Source organism: Arachis stenosperma, chromosome 4 (assembly GCF_014773155.1).
Source record: "Arachis stenosperma cultivar V10309 chromosome 4, arast.V10309.gnm1.PFL2, whole genome shotgun sequence".
Lineage (NCBI taxonomy): Eukaryota > Viridiplantae > Streptophyta > Magnoliopsida > Fabales > Fabaceae > Arachis > Arachis stenosperma.
Window position 1 is genome coordinate 90,531,720 of NC_080380.1, and position 27,369 is coordinate 90,559,088.

The 27,369-nt window shown below is 37.2% G+C and overlaps 2 non-coding genes across 2 annotated transcripts; one reads left to right on the top strand and one right to left on the bottom strand.

The window, feature by feature from the left end:
- The first annotated feature begins 1,161 nt into the window (after positions 1-1,161).
- Positions 1,162-1,268, top strand: LOC130978568 (small nucleolar RNA R71). The gene has a single exon (XR_009086192.1). It is a non-coding gene; the product is annotated as a small nucleolar RNA R71 (small nucleolar RNA).
- Positions 1,269-8,714: 7,446 nt separating this feature from the next.
- Positions 8,715-8,818, bottom strand: LOC130977938 (small nucleolar RNA R71). Its single transcript, XR_009085607.1, has one exon. It is a non-coding gene; the product is annotated as a small nucleolar RNA R71 (small nucleolar RNA).
- Positions 8,819-27,369: the final 18,551 nt, after the last annotated feature.

The following is a 27,369-nucleotide window of genomic DNA, read 5'->3' on the forward strand; positions in this document are numbered from 1 at the left end:
CTACCTAAAAACAATGCCAAAAAGCGTATAAATTATCCGCTCATCAGTGACAGACGTAAAAGGATAGTAAATCCTATTCCTACACAATCAAGAACCAACAGCTGATTAGCCATACGATATCTGTGCATGGTATTTTTCATCCGAGACAAGAAATCTGACAGTTGATTAGCCGTATAGAAACCGTAGAGGACCATTTTCCCTGAGAGGACGGAAAGTAGCCATTGAAAACGGTGACACCCAACATACAGCTTGCCATGGAAAGGAGTATGAAGGATTGGATGAAGGCAATAGGAAAACAGAGATTCAGAAGGAACAACGCATCTCCATACGCTTATCTGAAATTCCCACCTATGAATTACATAAGTATCTCTATCTTTATTTTATGTTTATTTATCTTTTAAATTATTAAAACTCCATAACCATTTGAATCCGCCTGACTGAGATTTACAAGATGACCATAGCTTGCTTCAAGCTGACAATCTCTATGGGATCGACCCTTACTTACGTAAGGTTTATTAGTTGGACGACCCATTGTACTTGCTGGTTAGTTGTGCGAAGTTGTGAAAAAGAGTTGAGATTACAATTGTGCGTACCAAGTTGTTGGTGCCATTGAGATCACAATTTCGTGCACCATTGAGCTTGGGGAGCTTGGTTCCACCTTTGGTTTGAGTTATCTCTCTACCCTTGGTTTTGATTACCTCCATGTTGGTAGGGTCCATGGTTGTAATTGGTCCTTTATGGATAAGGGTTAGCAACCGCCAATGTAGTGTCCTCTTGGCTTTGAGGGCACTCATCGGTGTAATGAGTAGTACAAGCACAAACACCACATATCCTTGGTGGTCCTTCAATCCTAGGAGGTTGAGGTGGAACACTTATCAAAGCTTGAGAGATTTGTTGACCTTGGGTGATTTGACGCAACAAGATCGTCATTTCACTGAGGGTCTTAGTCAGAATAGCATCTCCGGAAGGAGAAACTTCACTCAACGCTTTTGGATGTGGAGTCCTTGCCCGGGAGTGTTGAGTTGAGTCAGCTAGGTCCGATATAACTTCCCATGATGCGGTCTTGTTTTTGGTCAATGATCCCCCACTCACGGCATCTAGGAGAAGTTTATCTTGGTGTTGCATCCCTTGACAGAAATAACTGATGAGAACCAACTCATCAATCCGGTGGTGAGGGCAAGCTTCTAATAACTTCTTGAATCTTTCCCAGTATTCATACAAGGTCTCCCCATCTTGTTGCACAATACAAGAGATCTCTCTTTGTAACTTGTCTGTTTTCTGAGGAGGGTAGAACTTTTCCAAGAACTCCTTACGCAATAATTCCCAGTTGGATCTAATTTCACTCGGCTGAGTATAAAACCATTCCTTTGCTTTTCCCTCCAAAGAGAAAGGGAAAGCAAATACCAACACTGCAGATTCATCCGCCCCATGTCTCCTTGCGGTTGCACATGCAACATGGAAATCCTTAAGATTCTTCAGCGAATCTTCCCCAGGTAGCCCATTGTACTTGGAAAGCAAGTTGATTGTGTAAGACTTAAGCTCAAAAATTGGGTCCAAGGCCGAATACAAAATCTGAAGTGGTTGCAAGTTAAGGTCAGGTGCCACAGCTTCTTTCAAAGTCACCCTTCGCAGTGGTTCTGCCATGACAGTGTCACCTGAGTCACTCAAAGACAATTCAGTACTCCCCACAGATGAATATAGAGTCTCCTCGTTGATCGGAGAATAAGATTCACGAACGGTTGGTGATAGTGAATGGGAGTGATCCTCAAGGGAACCCGATTCACTATTCACAAAAGCTAGCCGGCGCCAAGCTTGGCTTATACGAGTTAAAGTTCTTTCAATTTCTGGATCAAAAGTGGCCAAGCTCGGGTCTGGAAGCGACTGTGTCATTCAACTGAGGAGGCAATGAAAGCATGCAATTATAAAAAGCAAAACACAAGCAAGCAAGTAAACAAAAGCTAACTTAACAATTTATAACTACTAAAATTACTAAAGAGGAAAGTAGTATCTACAACTAGTGCCAAGTAGCAAACCAAAAATCAAGTATTCACACTATTCACATATTTACACAACCAAAATCATGGCACTGATTGCACACAAAGTGAATTCCCCGGCAACGGCGCCAAATTTGACAATGGCCAAATTGCATAGGTTAGGAATTTTCCATCAAAATAGAATTGGCGTTGCAAGTATAGTCCTAACTCGATAATTCGACCATCAATCAAATATTAAATTCAAAGCAAAATATAAACCGAGAGTATTTAGCTCCCGGGTCGTTCTCCCTAGGAATCACTCAATGGCAATAAGTGTGCAAATTTTGGTTGTAGTGATCAAGGGGTTTTCAATGAAGAGATGAACATATAAAGCAATAAAAGAACATGCAAAATTGTAATGATTGAACTAATGAAGCAATTAAAGAAACGAGTGTGTAATATAAACAAGTAAAGTATGAAAGAGATTAACATAACAAAATATGAAAGATTGAAAGCATAAAAAGGGGTCTTGGCTTGGAGTGAGCTAGGGATCCTTTCCTTGTTGGAACCACAACTATGACAATTATAATGGATTAGTCTCACTTGATCAATCATCACATCGGAAGATAAGTTAAATGAGCATAAGTGTCCTTAACCCATAAATCCCAAATTGCTTGCTAATTGCCTTAGCAACAACTTAGCGTTAGTGGGAACAAGAGCAATTAACAATCCAAGAATTGACACTAAATGTTGGACATCCCAACTCTAGGAGCCCAATTGCTCACTTTACCCAATCCAAGAGGTAAAAACTTAGCCTAAAACCATGTTTGACATTTTGTCAAACACTTGGTGGGCAAAAAGCTTAAACATGGTGAAAATGAGAAAAGGCTTGAAATTAAAAGCAACAATTGATCTCAATCAACAAGAATGACATAAGAAAGCATGAAATGAACATCAAACATCAAATTCATCAACAAGAAATTTAAATTGCAAGAGAGAAGTAAATTTGAACTATAACTTGCATTAGAAGAAAATGTAATAACAAAGTAACTAGAAAGAGTAATAACAAGAGAATACTTACAATGAGACTTAGTAAAATCCAAGATCAAAAATGGAAAATGGCACTTGAATGTAAAATCCTAATGAAAACGCTAGTAGAGGTTGAAGAAAACTTAGAGAAAAACTAAACTAAAACTTCCTACTACTACTCCTAAAACTACCTTAAAATAAGAGTATAAGAGACTGAATCAAAGGAACATTAAACCGGGCGTTGAGAAAAAATTGAAAGAATAAATCCTAAATCCTAAAACCTAGAGAGAGAAGAGAGCCTCTCTCTCTCGAAACTACATCTAAAACCTAAAATTATGTGAATGTTCCTCTCCCCCCCCCCCATTCTACTTTACTCCCAGCCTCTAATCTGTGTCGTCTGGACTTGGAACTGGGTCAAAAGGAGCCCAAAAATCGCTGGGGATGATTTCTGCAAATGTCTGCGCATGGCGTATATCACGCGTACGCGTAAATCACGCGTGCGCGTCGTTTGGCGAAATTCCTAGTCTCGCGTACACGTTAGTCATGCGTACGCGACGCTTTTCTTCCGCGCTTAATCACGCGTGCACTTCGTCCAAGCGTACGCATCGCTGTTCGCTCCTCAAAGCTTCATCTTCTCGCGTTCCTTCTGCTTTTACATGTTTCCTTTCCGTTCTCGAAGCTATTCCTGCCCTATAAAGCCTGAAAACACTTAGCACACAAATCACGACATGGAATGGTAATAGAGACTAAATTCCCATTTTGGTCCCTGAGACTCACGCGATTACCCATTTTGGTCCTCGAAATTCAAAATTACCTATATTGGTCCTCCAGATTCAAGCCCCAGCACCAATGTGGTCCCTCAACTCTTTCCGGTGATGACTAGACAAACAGAATGCTAAGATGGCACCCTCCCTGCCACGTTGGATGATGAGAAAATGACGTTGTTTACTTTGGCATCCAAACAAGTCAGAAATGTTGTTGATTTGTATATGAAGGGAGAAGAAATGACGGAGACCCAAAATAAAGTATTTTCATTTTTGACTTGTTTGGACGCCAAGGGTAAACAACGTCGTTTACTCCTCATCCGTGTAGTAGGGAGAGTGCTATATTAGCACTCCATTTGCCTAGTTATCACCGGAAAGAGTCTGAGGGACCATATTAGTGCCCGAACTTGAATCTAGAGGACTAGTATAGGTAATTTTAAATTAGTCGGTAATAGAGGATAATTAAAATGGGCAATTTAAAGACCTAGAAAACATGTTTTCAACTATACTGTAGAGTTAGGAAGGAATTGTAAAAACCATGTAAATTATATGAATAAGTGGGCAAGGACTTGACAAAAACCACTCAATTGAGCACAAGATAAACCATAAAATAGTGGTTTATCACCTATTTGCCTAACTGGAACTAGTTACTACCTGATCTATTTTCTATATCTGCAATCCATATCTGCGTTTTTCTTATTTGTCTTGTCTATGTTTGTTTCTGAGAGATCCCTCAAGCTGGTGAAGGAGACGCCGAGAGTTGTTCCATTTGGTGATTTGGAGGTTTGCAGAGAATGAAAAACGAAAGGGTTAGACTAGAATCCTTAGATTTAGTCATTGTACTTTTAGTTTAGTGTGAATTCTAGGATTTGATATAGGTTGTTGGAGTTTTAGAATTTCTCTGTCTTCTTAGGACCTTATGTATTATCTATATGGGCACCTTTACTATACTAACAACCCATGATTCTCATTCCATACATATTCTACTGTTTTTTAGATGCAAAACGGGATGCACCTTCTTGAGCATGCTAGAAACTCTCTAGAAGCGAAGATATACATTTTGGGGGTCTTTTTATTGTTTTTCTAGTTTATAAATATTTACATATGTTCTTCACTTTGTATAAATTTTTATTTTGACCCTCCTAGAGGTTGATTTAGAGAAACAGGATTTATTTTATGTCTTTTGGTAAACTTCTGGGTTGTGTGTGTATATATATATATATATATATATATATATACTCTAGCTGGCCTTTGCTTCGCAGGTTGAGTCTGGAGCTTGCTATATGTATCTTTTTGAAACTCTATATTCGGGTTATATTATCCTTTCCGTGTACCGTTAGCTATCCCTGATTCACTTCTACGGTTTGATGTTTCGAGTGTGATGCGACTTTTGAGTTTTGTTTTGTTCAACTTTTTCTGCGAGTCTCCTAGTTAAAACTATTCTTCATATATACAAAAGTACGTATTTTGTCATTTAGATGTCGTAATACCTCACCACTTCTAATTTACGAACTTAAGCATAAAACTTTGTGTGGTAGGTTGTGACACTCTCATACTTAGCTTCTAACACCCACACTTGAACTAAATAACTTTCCAATCGTCTAGGTTATGCACTACCTTTTGTGCATGGTTCTTGAAGGCATATCTGTCAAAAGTAAGCCTGTGATGGGTATTCAACTATTTTTTCTCAATTAAAAGACATTAACCACTTGTGGGATATTATCCACAACCCATGATTCTCATTCTGTATATATTCTGTTTTTTTTTTCAGATGCAAAACGGGAGACACCTTGTTGAGCATGCTAGAAACTCTCTGGAAGCGAAAATCTACATTTTGGGGGTCTTTTTATTGTGTTTCTAGTTTATAAATATTTACATATTGATGCCAAGGCATCTTAGGCTAGTTTCACTAGCATTTTTCTGTTAGTTTTAGTTGTTTTATGCATTTTCTTGAGCTTAAAGTAACCAAGAATGGTTAAATGAACAACAAAGCAATGAACCATCCAAAACATTATGATTTTGATGCAAATTCCATGAGTTTTTAGTGATATTACTTGAATGCTATGAATGGATGAATTCTCATGAAATTTTGCAAGACTTTGATGCAATTGTTTGGATGATTTCAGGGAAGAAGAGGCTAGGCAAGGAAGCAACAAAATCAATAAAGGAAGCTTGAATATCAAATAGGACGTTTAAGCTCCAGTTTAAGGTTAAACTGGAGCTTAAACGCCAAAATCATGAGAAGAGAGGAAATGCTGTAACTGGCGTTTAACCTCCAGTTTGACCTCAAACTGGAAGTTAAACGCCAGAATGAGAGAGGGCACTAAGGAGCATTCCACGTTTAACCTCCAGTTTGACCTCAAACTGGAGGTTAAACGCCAGAATGATGATTTGAACCAAAGGAGCATTCCACGTTTAACCTCTAGTTTAACCTTAAACTAGAGGTTAAACGTGTTCGACACTTTCTTTCTCACCAAGAAGCATTCCTCGTTTAACCTCCAGTTTGACCTCAAACTGGAGGTTAAACGCCAGAAGCAAGAGAGGCACCAGAAGAGTTCCACGTTTAACCTCCAGTTTGACCTCAAACTGGAGGTTAAACGTGTTCGATAGTTTTTCTCTTCCAGGGTGTGTTCTTCATTTCCAAGTTTAACCTCCAGTTTAACCTTAAACTGGAGGTTAAACGTGTTCTACTATGTACACTCCTGGGGTGTTTTCTTCCAATTCCACGTTTAAGTTTTAGTTTGACCTTAAACTAAAACTTAAACTTCAACTTAAACACCACCATTTGAAAAGGTTTCTAGGCCAATTATATTGAAGTTTAAGTTAGCAATTGAGCACAAATATTAACTTAAACTTATTATGGCATGAAACCCAATTGAATATCATGGTTTATGGGATTGGGCCTCCAGAATTGATGAGTCTGGAACTTCAAATTGTTGAGTCTTGTGTCATTACTCGTTTATCACTAAGTTTGCTCAATGAATGTTACAGAATTGGATCACAGCCTCATCAGGATTATGGATCATAAGCCTAAAGCAAAAGGAAATCAAGGAAAGGCCTCAAAGCCCAAGAAACACAACAGAAGCTCAATTTAGAAAGTGTATAAATAGGATAGAATTGAAGTTAGTTAGCATCTTTGGACCTTTTGACACTTTTCGACACTTTAGAACTGTTCATATTGTGTAATTGAATTCTGAGCTATGACTCACTAAACCCCTTTCATTGGGTTAGGGAGCTCTATTGTAATTCAATGAATCAATAATAGTTTTATCTTCTTCTTCAATCTTTTCTCTTGAATTTTGTTAGAAAGCTTCTCGATCTAACTCCATTGGGTAGTTGTCTTGGGAAAGAAACTACCCATAATTGGAATCCTTCGGAACCTTGGGAAAGGAATGATGGGTTCATGCTAGAGAAGCTTTCTCACAGTGAATTGGATTGGGGTTTGGATGGATATTGTGACATGTAATCCTACCAAATTGTGGTCCATGAAATTGTGTGGTATAATCAGTGATCAAGCTACATCTCTTCTTATGAACATTTAAACCAAGGGATTGGGAATTTGTTTGTTTTTAGAGAGAATTGGTGAGCCAAGGAATTGGGATCCAATCATATAAGATTGCCAAGCAAAATACAATGAATGCATTGGTTGAGGAAGATATGAACATTTTGATTCGGAGATTTCAATATCTCCTAACCCCAATGAACTCCCCATTTCTGATCTCCACTTTCTATTTACATTCTGCAACTTTCAATTCATGCCATCACCCCAATTCCCTTTTTAATTTCAGCAATTTAACTTTTAGCTCTTAATTTCTCGCAATTTAAGATTCTGCTAATTTCATTCCCTTGCAATTTACATTTCCCGCCAATTTACTTTATGCAATTCACATCCAATTCTTGATTTCGCTCAACTAACCAAACTTCTAATTCGAATTGCTCACTCAACCAATCCTTGTGGGATTCGACCTCACTCTATTGTGAGTTTTTACTTGACGATAACCGGTGCACTTGCCGGAAGGAATTTTGCCGATCGTGCAATTTCCTTAATCGTAGCTATACTCAGTTTATAGCGCATCAAGTTTATGGCGCCGTTGCCGGGGATTGGTTTTTGATTGACAATTCTCAAATTAGAAGTTAACTAGATTGAGCATTTTTCTTGTTTTTGTTAATTCAGTTCAAGTTACTTGTTGAATTTTAATTCCTGCACTCTGTTATTTGCTTTTTCTCTCTTTATGCCTTTTAATTCAAGCAACTAACTCACTAACCCACTAACTATTTGAATTAATTCCTCAACTGCTCTAACCATACTCTTCCATTAACCAAGAGTATTCCACTTGTTTGTTGCTTGTGGTGTGTTCTTGTATGACAGGTAGGAGAGGAGATGCATCAACTCCTCCATATACCGAACCAGAGAGGACCCTTCATAGACGTAGAAGGGAAGCAAGAGGGAAGAGAGTACTGAGAGAAGAGGAATCTGAAGGAGAATCTGAGGACAACTTTGAGGAAGCTCTAGATCTCAACATGGATAGAGAATTTCACAACCATGAGAGGGCTGATGGAAACAATGCCATTCCTGAGAGAAGGGTTCTTGGTTCATACATAAACCCAACCTCTGGGAATTGTGGTAGCAGCATTCAGAAACCACCCATTCAGGCCAATAATTTTGAACTCAAACCACAGCTAATATCATTGGTGGAGAATCATTGTTCATTTGGTGGGGGTGCTACTGAAGATCCAAACCAACATCTCACCAAATTCCTGAGAATTTGCGACACTGTCAAGTCCAATGGAGTCCAGGACGATGCCTATAAACTGCTCTTGTTCCCATTTTCACTTAGGGACAAGGCAGCTAAGTGGTTGGAATCATTCCCAAGGGACAGCCTAACAACCTGGGAGGAGGTGGAGAGCAAGTTTCTGGCACGTTTCTACCCCCCCACAAAAGGTCAATAGGCTTCGATCTGAGGTTCAAACTTTTAGACAGCAAGATGGTGAGACGCTCTACGAGGCATGGGAGAGGTTCAAAGAATTGACAAGGAAATGTCCACCCAACATGTTCCCTGAATGGGTGCAATTGCATATTTTCTATGATGGACTTTCTTATGAATCAAGAAAGGCTGTAGACCATTCATCAGGAGGTTCATTGAACAAGAAAAAGACTGTGGAAGAAGCCATTGAAGTGATTGAGACAGTGGCTGAGAATGAGTACTACTATGCCTCAGAGAGACACAACACTAAGGGAGTCATGGAGCTGAACCATGTTGATACAATTCTAGCCCAAAACAAGGTGTTTGCCAAGCAACTAGCAGAGCTCACCAGGAAATTAGACACAAAGCAAGTGGCTGCAATACACACACAAGATCAAGAGGAAGCAAGTATTGAAGGAGGTGATTGGGAAGAAGCCAACTATGTGGGAAATCAACAAAGGCAATCATATGATCCACATTCCAACACTTACAACCCAGGATGGAAAAACCACCCAAACTTTGGGTGGGGAAACCAGCAAACCCAACCACAAAACCACAAACCTTACAACCACAACCAACATAACAATTCCGCATACCAAAATTCCAACCAAAGATCATACCAAGCCACACAAAACACTTACTCCCAACCACCATATCATGACCAAAATAATCAACCTGCCCAACCCAATCCGAACCAACAATTTCAAAATCAATTAAACAGGATAGAAGGAATACTAGCAAACATGGGTCAAGACATAACCGAATTGAAAGCCTTTAAGGAAAATGTGAGATCGACCTTAAGAAGCCATGGTGAAAAACTCAAGTGGATGGAGTCTCGAGTAGGAGAGCTATCTCAACAGGCCCCCAAATCAACCGCAGTGTTCCCTAGTGACACAGAGAAGAATCCTAAAGGGGAACAAAAGGGAGTGAGATGGGAAGAATGCAAGGTCATCACCATGTTGAAGGAAGTCCCAGGAATCTTGAAGGAAGGTGTGGAAGAAGCTAAGCAGGAAAGTGAAGCTGAGCAAGCCAAGGAACTGCAAGAGGAAGGCATGCTGGAAACGTACCAACCAAAAGCACCATTCCCTCAAAGGTTAGGAGGAGGTGAAAAAGGGAAAACATATTCAAGGTTCTTAGAGACATTTAAGTCTCTCCACATCAATATTCCCTTTCTTGAGATCCTCCAACAGATGCCTACACACATCAAGTATTTGAAGGAATTGCTGAGCAAGAAAAGAGTTTTGAAGATAGGACAAACTGTAATAATGAACAAGGACTGCAGTGCAGTCATCAAGAAGGATACGGTCTCTAAGAAAACAGACCCAGGAAGTTTTCATATCCCCTGCATCATAGGGGAAACAAAAATTGACAGAGGATTCTGTGATCTAGGAGCTAGCATAAATGTGATGCCTCTGACTCTTATGAGGAGGCTACAACTGAATGAGGTGAGATCCACTGATGTAATCATACAACTGGCTGACAAAACTCAAAAGCAAGCTGAAGGGGTAGTTGAGAATGTGCTGATGAAAGTGGGGAATTATTTTTTCCCCACAGACTTTGTCATTTTGGACATGGAGGAAAGCTACCTACACCCTATCATTCTAGGAAGGCCATTTCTAGCCACCGCTAGAGCGCTCATAGATATAGAACAAGGAGAGCTAATTTTGAGAGTACATGATGAACTGCTCATTTTCCATGTTTTCAAACCTGTATCTGAGCCTGAACCAGAACCTGAAAAGCCTAAGGATGATAGTAGCCATCTGTGTTTGGAGGAAAGCAATCCAGCAACTGAAACTCTGAAACAATCCTTGAAAGGCAAACAAGAATTGCAAGAGTTAAAGCCACAAGAATCAATAGAAACAGCTCAGAAGGACCCTCCTGTCATAAGGGTCAATGAAGAAAGCCTCAAGAAAGAGGGAAGAATTGTAAAGAAATTGCCAAGAGGGTGGAGAAACAAGAAAATTCCCACTGAAGGTTTCTCTCCGGGAGATAAAGTAATATCAAGTCATTATTTGCCAATCCCATCTGGCCTCAAACCCGTTCCTTCTCAGCTCCCTCAAGTGTTCACAATCAGGAAAGTTCTTTCTATGGAACATTTGGAAATCGTGAAGGAATCAAATGGGGATGTTTCCATAGTGAGAGGAGAGGACATCAAGCACTACAATCCACCCTAACAAGGGACAACCGTCAAGCTAGTGACGTTAAAGAAGCGCTTTGTGGGAGGCAACCCATGTTTTAGTATCCTTACTCTTTATTGTTTTGCCCTGCATCTAATAAAGCATGGTTTCTTATGCATGAACTTGAATCCTCAGGATAACTGTTGATAAGGTGCACTAAACATTGCATGATAAATACAATTGGTCTCTAAGTTTGGTGTGCCTGAAGGCACCCCAAATCTTATTCAAATTGTATTCAATCTTTCACTCAAGGTGCACAACCAAACATTAAGTTTGGTGTTCCTCTTGGAACACGGTTAATGAAAAGCAAGAAGTTCCTTTGGATTTAGAAATTCATGACAAGTTACCATTTGCATGTTTTAATACTTTGATTTCAATTACTTTAGGTAGTAAAATTGTTTAGGATCAAAGAGCCAAAGTGACTATGATTTATTAGAATTATGCACATTCATTAAGGACAACCAACATGGATTTCATGACATCAGGAGACATTACCAAACATTAAGTTTGGTGTCCATTAATAAATGTGCATACACACAAAGGTCACGGCTATAAGCTCACAAAGACAATCATTGATTTACAATTCAAAAAGAATGAAAAACATGTGCAAAGACTATTCACATGGACCGAAAAATAATAGCACATTTGTTTGTTTGTGCAGGTACAAAAGGAAGGATAAGAATGGAGGAAGAAGACAAGAGGGGAAGCACGGTTCTTGGTCAAAAAGAAAGTTCAAAAGTCTTTGAAACTAGCACATGGGAAAAGGGAATTCTGCATGAAATGATAGCTACATGTACAACCAATGCACCCAGAATACTTCCAAGAAAGTGAAAAGCTATTCGTCCTTTTCCCTAACTCATACATTTACCATCAAGCCATACTTCACAATTCACCATAGCCGTCCATTTTTCAAGTACATGCACTATAAAGAACCAATTAGGGAACGAGCTCCACACCACCAAATCTCCTTCTTGCATATTTCCTTTCATCATAGCACAACTATCTCTTGCCGACAACAATCTCACCCCACTTCTTTCTTACTTCACCTTGTTAACTTTAGCTTGTCACTTGCCAAAACTAAGGAACCAATGGCAGCCTCATCTAGCCACAAAAGAAGAAAGGATAAGGAGCCAATGGAGGAGGAAAGGGAATATAATGCATGGAAATACAAATCCGTTTTCCATGAGATTCAAGCCGAATGGATGAGACCTAAAAAGGTGCTAGCTGAGGTTCCCTTTGACCTTGAAAAGGATGAGTTTCCAGGTATTTGGGAGAAGATCAAAAAGAGGAAGTGGGAGCTCTTGACTAAGCCAATCACTAAAATCAACATCAACCTGGTAAAGGAGTTTTATGCAAATGCAGTGAGGGAGGATACAACCCAGGAACCTACATACAAAAGCTATGTGAGAGGGGTGGAAGTTGACTTCAGCCCCAAAGCAATCATGAAAACTCTTGGCCTGAAAAACATACGTTTCAGCCAAGCAAGTTATGAGGAAAGGATGAGGGTAGAACCTGACTATTCGACTATTGCTGAAGACCTTTGTGCCATCAGAGCTGAATGGGTGAGAAAAACAAAAGGGGCTCCAAGAGTTTTGAGAAGGGAAGATCTAACACCTGAAGCTAAAGGGTGGTATGCAATAGTTAGGAGATCCATCCTACCCACTGCAAACACTTCAGAAATAGTTCCCAAAAGAGCCATCTTGCTACATTGCATTATGGTGGGAGGGGAGATCAAAGTTCATAAACTCATTGCCGAACAGATACTAGAGTTTAGTGAGAAAAGTGACCATGACTCCTGGCTCCACTTCCCTAGCACCATCATTAGACTATGCATCGATGCCCAAGTACCACTTGAAGATGAAAGACCTAATTGGCTATATCCTGGAATGGCCATCACTGCTCAGAGAATGACTCTTGGCCCAGCGCCCCCAACACATACAAAAAGAAAAAATGAAGAAGGGCAACAAGCAGAAGCAGAGCAAGAAGCAGAGCAAGAAGGAGAAGAAGAAGAAGAAGAGCAAGAAGAGCAGGGAATTCCAGAAAGAAGGCAACAAGTTCCCAGAGACCCCATGGACATGAGCAGAATGCAGGAAATCATGGAAGGATTATCTCAACAATACATGAGGTCTCAGGAGAGGCAAGAGGACTTCCACCTAAAGATGATGGACATGCAAAGGAACTTTGAATCAAGATTCCTAGATCTGCAAAGGGAACAAAATTTACAATTACAGGAATCCCTCAGCCACATCTGCCAACACCAAGATGCCAATATGTTGGCACTCAAGGAAGCCACCACTCTGCAGAATGCGAGATACTCAGTTCAAGCTGATTACAACATCAGCTCTCAAATCAAGCTGAACTACATAGGGGAACATCTACACAAGATGGACCCAGCATTCCCAGCTTTTGATGAGTATTTCAAAGGGAGGAAAGAAGGAGAAATAAACAAGGCAATGGTCCTTGAAAAAGGAGTGGAAGAAACAATGAAAAAGGCTGGATTCTGGAAAAAGCTCATGAGAAAAGACAAAGGAAGTACAAGTGGTCAAAAAGAGGTAAGAAGCAAGAAGAAGCAGGATCCCAAGAATCAAGAAGAACCAAGCAATAAATAAGAGGTGGTCCCGTTCCTTAACAATCAAATGATAGTTGTGAATTGTCTTCATGAGCTTTGTTTCATTTTAAGTCATTTAAGTTTAAGTGAAGTTTTTAGTATGTTTGTTTGTTTACTGCTTTGAATAAAGTAAATGCCTAGATGTTTGGATATAACTCCATCTTCTTAAACAAATGCTTGCCATGCTTGTTCTGTTTCCAGAAATTAAAAGAAAAGTTTGAACAAAAGTAACTTGGCTCAATTAGTGACAAATCAAGTAGAATTAAGTGGTGGTATGCATGCTTGATTGTTTAGTTAGCTCACTAGAAATTAAGTGTAGAATTATCATTTTTGTGTAGAAGTTGAATACTGTCTATGGATCTTGATGAATAAATGTCCTTGGCCATGAAAAAGAAAAAAAAAGAAGAAGAAAAGCCACTGAAAAAGGGCAACCAAAAAGCAAAAGAATTAAGAAAATAAAGCTAGGCACCAATGGTTTGAACTTTTAAGACATATGCCTGTGGTGTTTATGTACTAGGATCTGCTTGGATGAATAGGTTCTGTGGAGTGTTTTAACACTTGGTAACTTGGGTTAACTAACCTGGGATTATCAACCAAAAGTCCATTATCAAGAGCAACCTAGCTACAAAACATTTAGTTACACAAAGAGGTGCTGGGCACCAATGTCTCAAAAAGAAATGTGAACTAAAATGCCTGTAGTGGATATGTGTACTGCACTGATAAGAAAAAGAAAATGCCAAAGGCTTGTGCAACACATGACACTGAGCAAACAAGGAGCAAAGGAGCTCTAAGAAAAAGAAAAACAAAGAAAGAAAAAGTGCCAAGGACATAAGAATAACAAGAGGCCATAGCAGTGTTTAATGGATGCAAGAAAAAGTGATAATCCTACCTGATAAGACTGAAAAAGTGATGCTGCAACTTTCTGCATAAAACCCTTCTGATGAACTTCAAATGCTTGCTAATATAGCCAATGTAATTGCTTTCTGTTTCATACTTTCTTCTCAAATATCTCAGGACTTGCTTAGGGACAAGCAAGTATTAAGTTTGGTGTTGTGATGCCAAGGCATCTTAGGCTAGTTTCACTAGCATTTTTCTGTTAGTTTTAGTTGTTTTATGCATTTTCTTGAGCTTAAAGTAACCAAGAATGGTTAAATGAACAACAAAGCAATGAACCATCCAAAACATTATGATTTTGATGCAAATTCCATGAGTTTTTAGTGATATTACTTGAATGCTATGAATGGATGAATTCTCATGAAATTTTGCAAGACTTTGATGCAATTGTTTGGATGATTTCAGGGAAGAAGAGGCTAGGCAAGGAAGCAACAAAATCAATAAAGGAAGCTTGAATATCAAATAGGACGTTTAAGCTCCAGTTTAAGGTTAAACTGGAGCTTAAACGCCAAAATCATGAGAAGAGAGGAAATGCTGTAACTGGCGTTTAACCTCCAGTTTGACCTCAAACTGGAAGTTAAACGCCAGAATGAGAGAGGGCACTAAGGAGCATTCCACGTTTAACCTCCAGTTTGACCTCAAACTGGAGGTTAAACGCCAGAATGATGATTTGAACCAAAGGAGCATTCCACGTTTAACCTCTAGTTTAACCTTAAACTAGAGGTTAAACGTGTTCGACACTTTCTTTCTCACCAAGAAGCATTCCTCGTTTAACCTCCAGTTTGACCTCAAACTGGAGGTTAAACGCCAGAAGCAAGAGAGGCACCAGAAGAGTTCCACGTTTAACCTCCAGTTTGACCTCAAACTGGAGGTTAAACGTGTTCGATAGTTTTTCTCCTCCAGGGTGTGTTCTTCATTTCCAAGTTTAACCTCCAGTTTGACCTCAAACTGGAGGTTAAACGTGTTCGATCCTAATTGCCTCCAGGGGTTGCTTTCTTCATTTCCAAGTTTAAGCTCCAGTTTAACCTTAAACTGGAGGTTAAACGTGTTCTACTATGTACACTCCTGGGGTGTTTTCTTCCAATTCCACGTTTAAGTTTTAGTTTGACCTTAAACTAAAACTTAAACTTCAACTTAAACACCACCATTTGAAAAGGTTTCTAGGCCAATTATATTGAAGTTTAAGTTAGCAATTGAGCACAAATATTAACTTAAACTTATTATGGCATGAAACCCAATTGAATATCATGGTTTATGGGATTGGGCCTCAAGAATTGATGAGTCTGGAACTTTAAATTGTTGAGTCTTGTGTCATTACTCGTTTATCACTAAGTTTGCTCAATGAATGTTACAGAATTGGATCACAGCCTCATCAGGATTATGGATCATAAGCCTAAAGCAAAAGGAAATCAAGGAAAGGCCTCAAAGCCCAAGAAACACAACAGAAGCTCAATTTAGAAAGTGTATAAATAGGATAGAATTGAAGTTAGTTAGCATCTTTGGACCTTTTGACACTTTTCGACACTTTAGAACTTTTCATATTGTGTAATTGAATTCTGAGCTATGACTCACTAAACCCCTTTCATTGGGTTAGGGAGCTCTATTGTAATTCAATGAATCAATAATAGTTTTATCTTCTTCTTCAATCTTTTCTCTTGAATTTTGTTAGAAAGCTTCTCGATCTAACTCCATTGGGTAGTTGTCTTGGGAAAGAAACTACCCATAATTGGAATCCTTCGGAACCTTGGGAAAGGAATGATGGGTTCATGCTAGAGAAGCTTTCTCACAGTGAATTGGATTGGGGTTTGGATGGATATTGTGACATGTAATCCTACCAAATTGTGGTCCATGAAATTGTGTGGTATAATCAGTGATCAAGCTACATCTCTTCTTATGAACATTTAAACCAAGGGATTGGGAATTTTTTTGTTTTTAGAGAGAATTGGTGAGCCAAGGAATTGGGATCCAATCATATAAGATTGCCAAGCAAAATACAATGAATGCATTGGTTGAGGAAGATATGAACATTTTGATTCGGAGATTTCAATATCTCCTAACCCCAATGAACTCCCCATTTCTGATCTCCACTTTCTATTTACATTCTGCAACTTTCAATTCATGCCATCACCCCAATTCCCTTTTTAATTTCAGCAATTTAACTTTTAGCTCTTAATTTCTCGCAATTTAAGATTCTGCTAATTTCATTCCCTTGCAATTTACATTTCCCGCCAATTTACTTTATGCAATTCACATCCAATTCTTGATTTCGCTCAACTAACCAAACTTCTAATTCGAATTGCTCACTCAACCAATCCTTGTGGGATTCGACCTCACTCTATTGTGAGTTTTTACTTGACGATAACCGGTGCACTTGCCGGAAGGAATTTTGCCGATCGTGCAATTTCCTTAATCGTAGCTATACTCAGTTTATAGCGCATCACATATGTTCTTCACTTTGTATAAATTTGTATTTTGACCCTCCTAAAGGTTGATTTAGAGAAATAGCATTTATATTATGTCTTTTGGTAAGCTTCTGGGTTGTATATATATATATATATATATATATATATATATATACTCTAGCTGGCCTTTGCTTCTTAGGTTAAGTCTAGAGCTTGTTATATGTATCTTTTTGGAACTCTATATTCGGGGTATATTATCCTTTCCGTGTACCGTTATCTATCTCTGATTCTCTTCTACAGTTTGATGTTTCGAGTGTGATGCGACTTTCGAGTTTTGTTTTGTTCAACCTTTCTTTTGAGGCTCCTAGTTAAAACTATTCTTCATATATACAAAAGTACGTATTTTGTCTTTTAGATGTCGTAATACCTCACCACCTTTAATATACGAACTTAAGCATAAAGCTCTGTGTGGTAGGTTGTGACACTCTCATACTTAGCTTCTGACACCCACACCTGAACTAAATAACTTTCCAACCGTCTAGGTTATGCACTGCCTTTTGTGCATGGTTCTTGAAGGCATATCTGACAAAAGTAAGCCTGTGATGGGTATTCAACTGTTTTTTTCTCAATTAAAAGACATCAACCACTTGTGGGATATTAACCACAACCCATGATTCTCATTCCATATATATTCTGTTATTTTTCAGATGCAAAACGGGAGGCACCTTGTTGAGCATGCTAGAAACTCTCTAGAAGCGAAGATCTACATTTTGGGGGTCTTTCTATTGTGTTTCTAGTTTATAAATATGTACATACATTCTTCACTTTGTATAAATTTTTATTTTGACCCTTCTAGAGGTTGATTTAGAGAAACAGGATTTATATTATGTCTTTTGGTAAACTTCTGGGTTGTATATATATATATATATATATATATATATATATATATATATATACTCTAGCTGGCCTTTGCTTCACAGGTTGAGTCTGGAGCTTGCTATATGTATCTTTTGGAACTCTATATTTGGGGTATATTATCCTTTCCGTGTACCGTTATCTATCTTTGATTCTCTTCTACGGTTTGATGTTTCGAGTGTTATGCGACTTTTGAGTTTTATTTTGTTCAACTTTTCCTTCGAGGCTCCTAGTTAAACCTATTCTTCATATATACAAAAGTAAGTATTTTGTCTTTTAGATGTCGTAATACCTCACCACTTCTAATTTACGAACTTAAGCATAAAGCTCTGTGTGGTAGGTTGTGACACTCTCACACTTAGCTTCTGACACGCACACCTGAACCAAATAACTTTCCAACCGTCTAGGTTATGCACTGCCTTTTGTGCATGGTTCTTGAAGGCATATCTGACAAAAGTAAGCCTGTGATGGGTATTCAACTGTTTTTTTTTCTCAATTAAAAGACATCAACCACTTGTGGGATATTATCCACAAACACTGTGAATAATCTCTGCTCCAATCCTCTAAAGTTTTCATTCACCTTTTGTTTACGGATAGGTTCTAAGAACATTCCCTGCCTCTTTATAAAGGGTTCCTGATTTGGAAAAATTTTAATGATGGACTTTAGAAAAAATTTTCCTCATGAAATCACTGTCTATTCCCATTCTCAACAACTCTTTGTTTTTCTTTTCCATCACTCCTCATATGGTCAAAAGAAAGAAAACCATTCTATTTATAGAATATCTGAGATAAGGAATATACCTGTTGATCGATGCACATCATGTAACAAAGGAGAGACACATTGGATAACTCAAATGGTGAAATGGAGCCTTGTGAGAGAAGGAGAGACACACAAATAGAAAAGGATGGCTTACCAGTGGTACTGCAGTGACAAACCGATGGTAGAGCAATGCCGTCACAGTTGCAAAATTGCTGCAAAACAGGGCCAGCAGTGTAGCATAGGGCGAATCTGAAGAAGAAGATGTGAAAAAGCTAAGACTAAGCAACTTTGAGGCCACATCTGTGGCTGCGATACCACCTGAGGGACGATTTCAGGTGGACGACGCCCTAGAGGTAGCAATAGTAGAAGCATTTAAGGGGGTCTCCAGTTGAGTTATCTTTTATAGCTTGAATACAATATTGACATGGAAGTCATCAAACTTTCTCTTTTAGAAAAAATTACTAAAAGTACCCATGAAATTTATGAATACTGACAAAAATATCCATAAACTAAGGAAATTAACGTTGTACCGAAATCTTAATTTTTTGTTGATTTTTTAATAAAATTCCTAAACTACCCTAGTCTCAACCTCAACTTACTTTTTCAACCTTTCATAACTCAATTTACACCAACTCTTGCCATGGAGTCCAAAACTACTCCTACAACAAATCAGATTGAAATCAATGATAGTGGTGGTAGTGGTAGAGGATCATACCTCAACCGATTCACGCATAAGTTTATAATCCATACCCAAACCAAATTAATCAAACACCAAAAAATACTCAAAACATAAAAATTTTCAAATCCATTCATCCAGTTTTTATTCAGTTTAACAAAACTAGAAGCAGAAACAGCCATCAACCATAAAAATTCAACAAATCCATTCATTCAATTTGAAATTTATTTCAGCAAAAATCAGAAGTAGAAGTAGCCATCAACTGAATCTTCTGTAAATCAATCTCAGCCTTAATAAAAAATAGAAGCAGATTTAAAAAAAAATAGAACAGTATCATTTTAGTAGTAACTAAATCAATTTCCGAAAAGAAGAGAAATAAAATAAAAATATTTTAAAAAAAGAAATACCTTTTTCTTTGCTGACTGTAACATCGTCAATGATAGAACCTCCATCCACAGTGTTGCCTCCCTTTCTTCTCTGATTTCTCTTTATCAAACCCACTTTCTGCATGCAAGAGCACCATGACCCCTCTCTCTTCTCAGGCGTGTGACGACGGTGTTCTCTTCGGCTAGGTCAGACGCGCCACGATGACGTTCTCCTCAGCTGCAATAGGCGCGCCACGGCGACATTCTCCTCAAGTTGGGTCACAGGCGTGCGATGAAGGTGTTGTAGTTACCTTAATAGTGAGAAGGAGAAGCAGTGAGAGGGGAAGAGATTGGCGGTAATGGAGTAGGTGGGTGACGGACGGCAATGGAAAAGTAGGAGGAGAGTTCTGTGACTCTGTGAGGGTTTTTGAGAAAGGGATAAGTGAGGAGAGAGGAAGAAGAGAAGAGAGGGAGTGACGTAGAATGGGGTTAGAGTGTGATAGTTTGAGAATTTTATTAAAAACTTAACAAAAAATTAGGGTTTGGATACTTTTGCCGTACAAAACCCATCTTTCATGGGTAGAACGTTAATTTCCTTAATTTATGAGTATTTTTGTCAGCGTTTATAAACTTCATAAATACTTTTGATAGTTTTTCCTTTACAAAAATAGACCAAACATTTCCACTAACATAATATTAAATAGATAATAGTTTAAAATTATTTTATTTAATTTAATATACAAAATTTAATATATATAATATTTATACTTATATACTTATTACATCTAATATTATTCATTTATTACCATAATAATTAATAAATATAAAATAAAATAACTTTAGACAAATTTATACTATTTTTATTATCTCCAATCTCCCAAACTTTTTTTCCCCACTAAACTCTTCTATCATGTGCGTCTCAAATGCGCGTTTTATTGAATGCACATTACATCACTTGTTTAGGTCAGTTGTCCCACTGTAATTATGAACACATCACTTCTTGTCTGCTATCCACATGAAGAAAGTGAATCCGAATCTATTATTTGTTTTTAATTTCAATTTTTGTTGCTCCATCGTTGTGTCATTCAACGTAACACAGCCACATAAGTGGTTATTTTTATTTTGTTTCCTAATATTACACCGGTTTAATGATGTATGTTATATGAGATGATATTACAGAAGATATCATGGATCCATTTGTGAGGTGCTGGACGCAATTGTCCCAAGTAATCTGCCACCGCCAAAATAACCCAAAAACTATGATTTATTTATTAAAAAAATAATGGAAATAAAGCATATTTAAAATTAAGTGAATGTTTTCATTAAATTCACAAATATTGACTACATGTCTTGATTTTACTTGGTGAAATATGTTGTAATTTAATTTTAAATAACTAATTTAATTTATTTATTATTTTTACTGTATTTACTAGTCTGACAGGTTAAAGAATAATCCGTTGCAGTATTGAGCTCCATTTAAGAGTTTGCTGCATGTACAAAGCAAGATTCGAATCCCCTACACTTGCTTAAGCGGACTAGTAAACTATCCACTAGACCAATCTAATTTAATTAATTTAATTTATTATTTAAACAAACTAATAATTGTATTAATTAGTGATTGCTGTAACAAATGCGACAAACTAATATGTAAATATATATGTATGAATTTATGTATTTCAAGAATATGCTTTTGATGAATGTTAATCATAAAAATTTGAAGATCATGTAACAACAAAAAAAAATCAACAAAGAAACAAGAATGGATCCAAGAATTTGGTGTATATGACTTCGATAATTCTTTTTAACAATCATAATTTAAGTATTTGTCGCATCATATGTGTTGTTAAAATGGCTTGGTATAATTTTTTTATAAAATATATTAGAAATTGATTCATAAAGTTCTAAAAAAAATACTAGTCTACACAATTTCAAAACATGGAAAATGCAAAGAAGAGAGTAAAGAATCAATTCCATTCTCCTCATAATTGGTTCTCATACTGTTTTATTAGAATGAGATATATATTTTTCAATGAATAAAGAATCGATTGATTTTTAAATAGAATAGTTATGTGATTTTGCAAGAAAAAAAAAATTGGTTCCCACAAGCTTAATTAGAATCGATTCTTTGGTCTAGAAGTTCAAATTATTTGAGTAATTTCTAGTAAAGAATCAATTGTTTGATGAAAGAATCGATTATTTCTTTGATAAAAAGCTTTCAAGGACTAGTTTTGACATATTAACTATTTTCTATCTACCTTATAACAAATATAAGGTTTTGGGATGCCAATAAAACAGAGACAATTGAGCCATATATCATAACCAAACATCATTCAAAGCTTTCATATTAATTCATATCATTTTTATATATCTACCGAAAGGTTTTACGTAAATTTGAGAAATATACGAAATTTCTTTCCTAGAACTTAAATTGTATGTATATACTCTTTCATAAAAGAGGTTTGATTCTTATTCTTGTGCTTAACTCAAACTAGTTTTTGAAATTACAATTACTTCAAGGTGTTATTTGAGTCCATTTTTTCGAGGGTTCAAGATTTTATCAATGTTCTAAAAATCAAATTTAACCACTCGATTCAATCATATTAACTAAAAACAAACCTTCTATTTGGCTCGACCCATACAGGAAACCAATTTGCAAATTATTGATAAAAAAAAATCAGCTAAACTGGTGGTAAACCAATGAACAAGTTAAACTAATACAGTTTTTTCAATTCAGATATGAAAAAAATTAATATACATCAAAAATCTCAATTTCAAATCTTTAAAATCTTATTCTATCTAACAATTACATATCAAATCCAACATAGAAGATATTCCTTCACAATTAGCTTCTCCATCGGTGTCCTTGGTGGTTTGCCTACGGTGTTCCCGCTCGCTCGCTTCTTCGTTGTGTCCCTGCCCGTCCTGCCTGTTTCTCAGGCCACATTTTTTTGGGCTGCATTTATTTTGAGGGACGGGACACTGAGGCAAAGACACAGAGATACAAAATCGTATTTATTAGATGAGTCATAGATAGAGACATTGTGGTCAGAGACACTAAGTATATTTTATGTCTATCTTAATAGGAAGGACACAGGACACTAATAAGAAATACAACTTATTTTTATTTTTTCTTTCATTATTCTTGTTAATTTTTCATAATTATATTTTTTATTATTATATTTTTCGTCTCAAAATTTTAATGAAAAAAAGAGAATAAATTGGATTTTCATAATTTGTTCTAGTTATCACCAAATTTGTTCTAGTTTCTAAACCAACAAAAGTCCTTTCTTACGAACGTTTTGATTGTCACAAGTAACAAACCCCTAAATAAATTGATAATCGAAGTATTTAAACCTCGGGTCGTCTTCTCAAGGAATTGCAGGGAGGTATGTTCTTATTATTGGTTACGAGTTTGTAAATTGGGGGTTTTGAGAATGAGGAACAAATAAAATAAATGACAAGTAAAATAAATAAATGACTGTAAAATAAACTCTTGGTAAGGTATGAGAAATTGGAAGGCCTATCCTAGTTATCCTTATCAATGATGACGAAAATTGAATCTTAACTCCACTTAGTTAACCTCTGCTGTTGCAAAGGAAGGTCAAGTGGCTAATTAGTTTGGTCTTCAAATCCTAGTTAATTCCTAGAAAAAAATTGGGATTATAGAAGTTCAAGCTAATTGGCAAAGATAGCGATTATCGATCACGTTGAGTTTGATAACTCAAGAGTTACTGATTTCTTAACCAAAGCCAAGAATGTCGAAAGCTAAATTAAAATCATAAATATCTGGAATACCTCAAATAACATACATTCAAAGCAGTAAAATCTAACATGAAAAATATTCATAAGCCAATTGGGCAACATAAATCAAACATAAATAAAAGCATTAAAGTATCTCAAAGTAGAAGAGAAGTCAAAATAAAGGAATATTGAACCTGATATGAAGATGAGATAAATCCTAATTTCTAAAAAATCCTAATCCTAAATCCTAAGAGAGAGGAGAGAGCCTCTCTCTCTAAAAACTACATCTAAAACCTAAAATTGTGAGTAATGAAAAGCATCCTGAGTTTCTGCATGTTCCCTGACTTTAATCTGTGTTTCTGGGCCAAAAACTGGGTTGAAATGCAGCCCAGAATCTCTGCCAGCGACTTTTGTCATTCTGCAGATCGCGCACGTCACGCGTCCGCTTCGTCCACGCGATCGCGTCACTCAACGTTTTTCGTACCACGCGTGCGCGTCGTCCACGCATTCGCGTCGTTCGTGCAACTTCCAATCCGCGCGGTCGTGTCAAGCACGCGCACGCGTCACTCTGATTTCTTCCATTTCGCGCGGTCGCGTGAGCCATGCGACCGCGTGACTTCTCGCTGGTCATCTCCTCAATTCCTTGTGTTTCTTCCATTTTTGCACGCTTCCTCTTCATTCTCTAAGCCATTCCTATCCTATGAAGCCTGAAACACTTAGCGCACAGATCAAGGCATCGAATGGTAATAAGAGAGAATTTAGATTAGCTAAATTAATACCAAATAAGCATGTTTTCAATCATAGAACTAAACTAGGAAGGAATTGTAAAATCATGCAAATCCTATGAATAAGTGGGTGAAATGCTTAATAAAACCACTCAATTAAATACAATATAAACCATAAAATAGTGGTTTATCATTCGCTCTGGCGTATTTGCCTATTCCTTTGCCTAGATCTAGTTTGCCATGATTACTAGTTGATCATTCTCATCTACCACTGTCGCAGCAACAATGGTATTGCTGGATCTAAGCACGACAATGGAGCTGAGGCAGCGAAATTTGCTCACAATGTTGCCATTAGTGCAGCGCTTGGCGGTAGAGACAGAACAGAGAGATGATAGAGGAGATGGAACACTAGAGGGAAAAGAATGATGAGAGACTCAAAAAGAAAAAGGACGGCTGAAAGACATCATGATTTAGAAATCTTTTAGGTTAAAGGGTATTATAGGATTTTAAATATAGTTATTAATTGGTATTAATTTAGATATATTAGGGAGATGAAATCTTGATATTTATTTATATTAAACTTTTAAGATTTTTTATATAATTATTAATTGGTAATTGTGTTGATTATGAACTTTCATTGTCATAAGTAGATATATTAGGAATATAGAATTTTTAAAATTTATTAAAATTAAATTATTAACTTTAGATATTTAATCATTTGAAATTATTTTATTATTTATTTAAATTGGTACAACTATGGTTGAATTACAGTTAAACTATTAAACCTTTGAATTAGTCGCTTGATTGGTTCACTAACTCATTTAGTTCTCAGAACCTTGGGTTATACATAATTGACGAGGATATCGTATGTGTGCCAAGTTCTTGTTATTTTGAATAAGAAATGGGGTATCTCTTTCTTGTTTCTGAAATTAGGATTGTTTCGATGTTCGCTTAGAGTCGATATCTTTAAGAGTTGAGATTTCATATAATATGAATGAGGAGTTTGTAGGTGTATGACTCTTGTTGTTCATCCTATTTCGGTTTTCTTTATTCGAGCATCACGTCAAAAAAATGAATATCTCACACACTCATATGAGCTTATCCTTCTTCCATCTACATCATCATCACCTCAGAATATTCTTTTTTCATTACAATTTAGAGAACCATCTCTTGTAATTATGCATTCTGAGCCCCTAAGGCAGACCAGTGAAGAAATGCCCATGATATCACCTTCCCCACAATCTTTTTACTGTATGGAACCAAAACATAAACCTCAAAATTGGGATCTTGAGTTTAAACTCTAAATGAACAATCAATGCCTAATTTGATGTTTTCAAAACCAACAATCTAGCTGGCTGATATAAATGCCATAAGAGAAGCTCTAAGGGAGAACCAACAATTAAGGGTGCTGGTATGCAGAATCCCACACTTCTGCACAATTGAACTAGCAAGTGCACTGGGTCATCCAAGTAATACTTGAGTGAGTCAGGGTCAATCCCACGAGGATTATGGTTTGAAGCAAGCTATGGTTATCTTGCAGATCTTAGTCAGGCAGATAGAAGAGTTGTTGGATTTGGTTAAAAGCATAAAAGGAATAAAGAGATCTTAACTAGGTTAATATGTTTATAATGATAAGAAGATGGTTAAGGCTTGGAGATGCTTTGTTCTTTTGGATTAATTCTTGTCTTACTGTCTTCTTCAACTATGAATGATTTCTTCTATGGCAGGTTGTATGTGATTGACGCCGGTTGAGAGGTCGCCAATGCTCCTCCATATCTGAATCTCAAGGTTAGTGTGGATCCATTCTGATTGAAGGTGAAGCTCCTACAGTCCATTCTCCTTAATGATCCTACTCAAAATACCACAGACAAGGTCAAATCTTTCGAATCAGAGATTGCTGCGCCTTTGGGTTCTAGCCTCTGTAAGAACCGGAGTTTTCACGAATAGAATAATTTAAATGCCCAAATTAGGTTCCGAAAAGTTAGAACAAGAATTTGGAGATTTAAATATGATTTTTGGACTCAATAGGCTTTTCTGAGTCAGAAAATGTGTTCTCTGCAAAAACAAAATCGGGGAAAACCGTGAACCAGCAGTTGAACCGGTTCAAATCTGCCCGGTGCTGTGCGAGAAAAAGTGTAAACAGTCAAAAACCTTGGAAAAATATTAGAAATAGAAAAATGGGCGTTAATTTTAAAGGTATGGCCCAAAGTTAGGCCAAACGAAAAAAAAATGCTAACGGGTTGGACCGGACCCAAGTTGGGCCCAAGCCCAACATATATAAGGGTTCATTAAATGAACCCATTCATCACACCACACTCACCAACACAACAAACCAGCTGAGAAAGGGAAGAGGGAGAAGAGAGAAGAGTCACTATTCACTTCCCACTTCAATCCGCGATATCTCGCGCTACGGTGCTCTGATTCGCGTGCCGTCAGTGGCTACGCGAAGCTCTTGCCAAGCCCGTCATTTCTATCCAAGCTTTGTGGTATGATATTTTAGTTTTCTTGCCCAGTTTTTGTGCCCTTGTGAAATTCGAATTTTTGGGTTTTGGTTTTGAGTGAAATCTTGTATTTTTGGTGTTTAGGTACACTCTAGCCCTTGATTACTTGTGGTTTTGGCTTCCAAAACTGCTGGCTAAGGTAATTTATTCTTGATTTCTTGTGGTTTTGTGATTAAGTTAAACCTTAAGTTGATATGTTATGATTTACGTGTATTATAGCTTGAGGTTATGGTTTTTGGCAATTTTTGGAGCTTGTTGGTCCTTGTTGGAGTCATATTGGAGGTTTACTTGTGGTGAAAAGTTCAACTTGTGCCCTTTTGGGGTTTTGGTGTGGGAATCGGCCAAGGTATGGTTTTGGTTTTCTCTATGTAGTATATAATATTCATGGACACTTAGGCTAGAGACCCATAGTATATAATATTCATGAATGATGATTTGATGATTTGGATTGTTGATGATGGTTGGTTGTTGATGTATGATGACTTATAATGAGTTGATGATTTTGTGTTCAATTATGATGATTGGTAATGATATGATGATGATGAATGATTGTGTGAATTGAAAAGTGGTGTGGTATGAAAGATATAATGTTGAGGTTTATGAATATGGATGAATGAAAATTGTTGACCATTAATATGGGACATGACTGAGATTGATGATGAAAATTGATAGTGAGAGAAAGATGAGTGGTGAATGTGTTGGAAAAATTTGTTTGTAATGTTGTATCTTTGTTGAATGAGATTGGGAATGATGAAGTGTGGTGGGAAATTTGATATGCATGGTAAATTGTGACCCAAGAGGGTAGATTGTGTTATAAATGGGAGTTTGGTATTGTTTTCCTTGGATGTGGTTTGAGAATTTGGAAAATTTGGTAA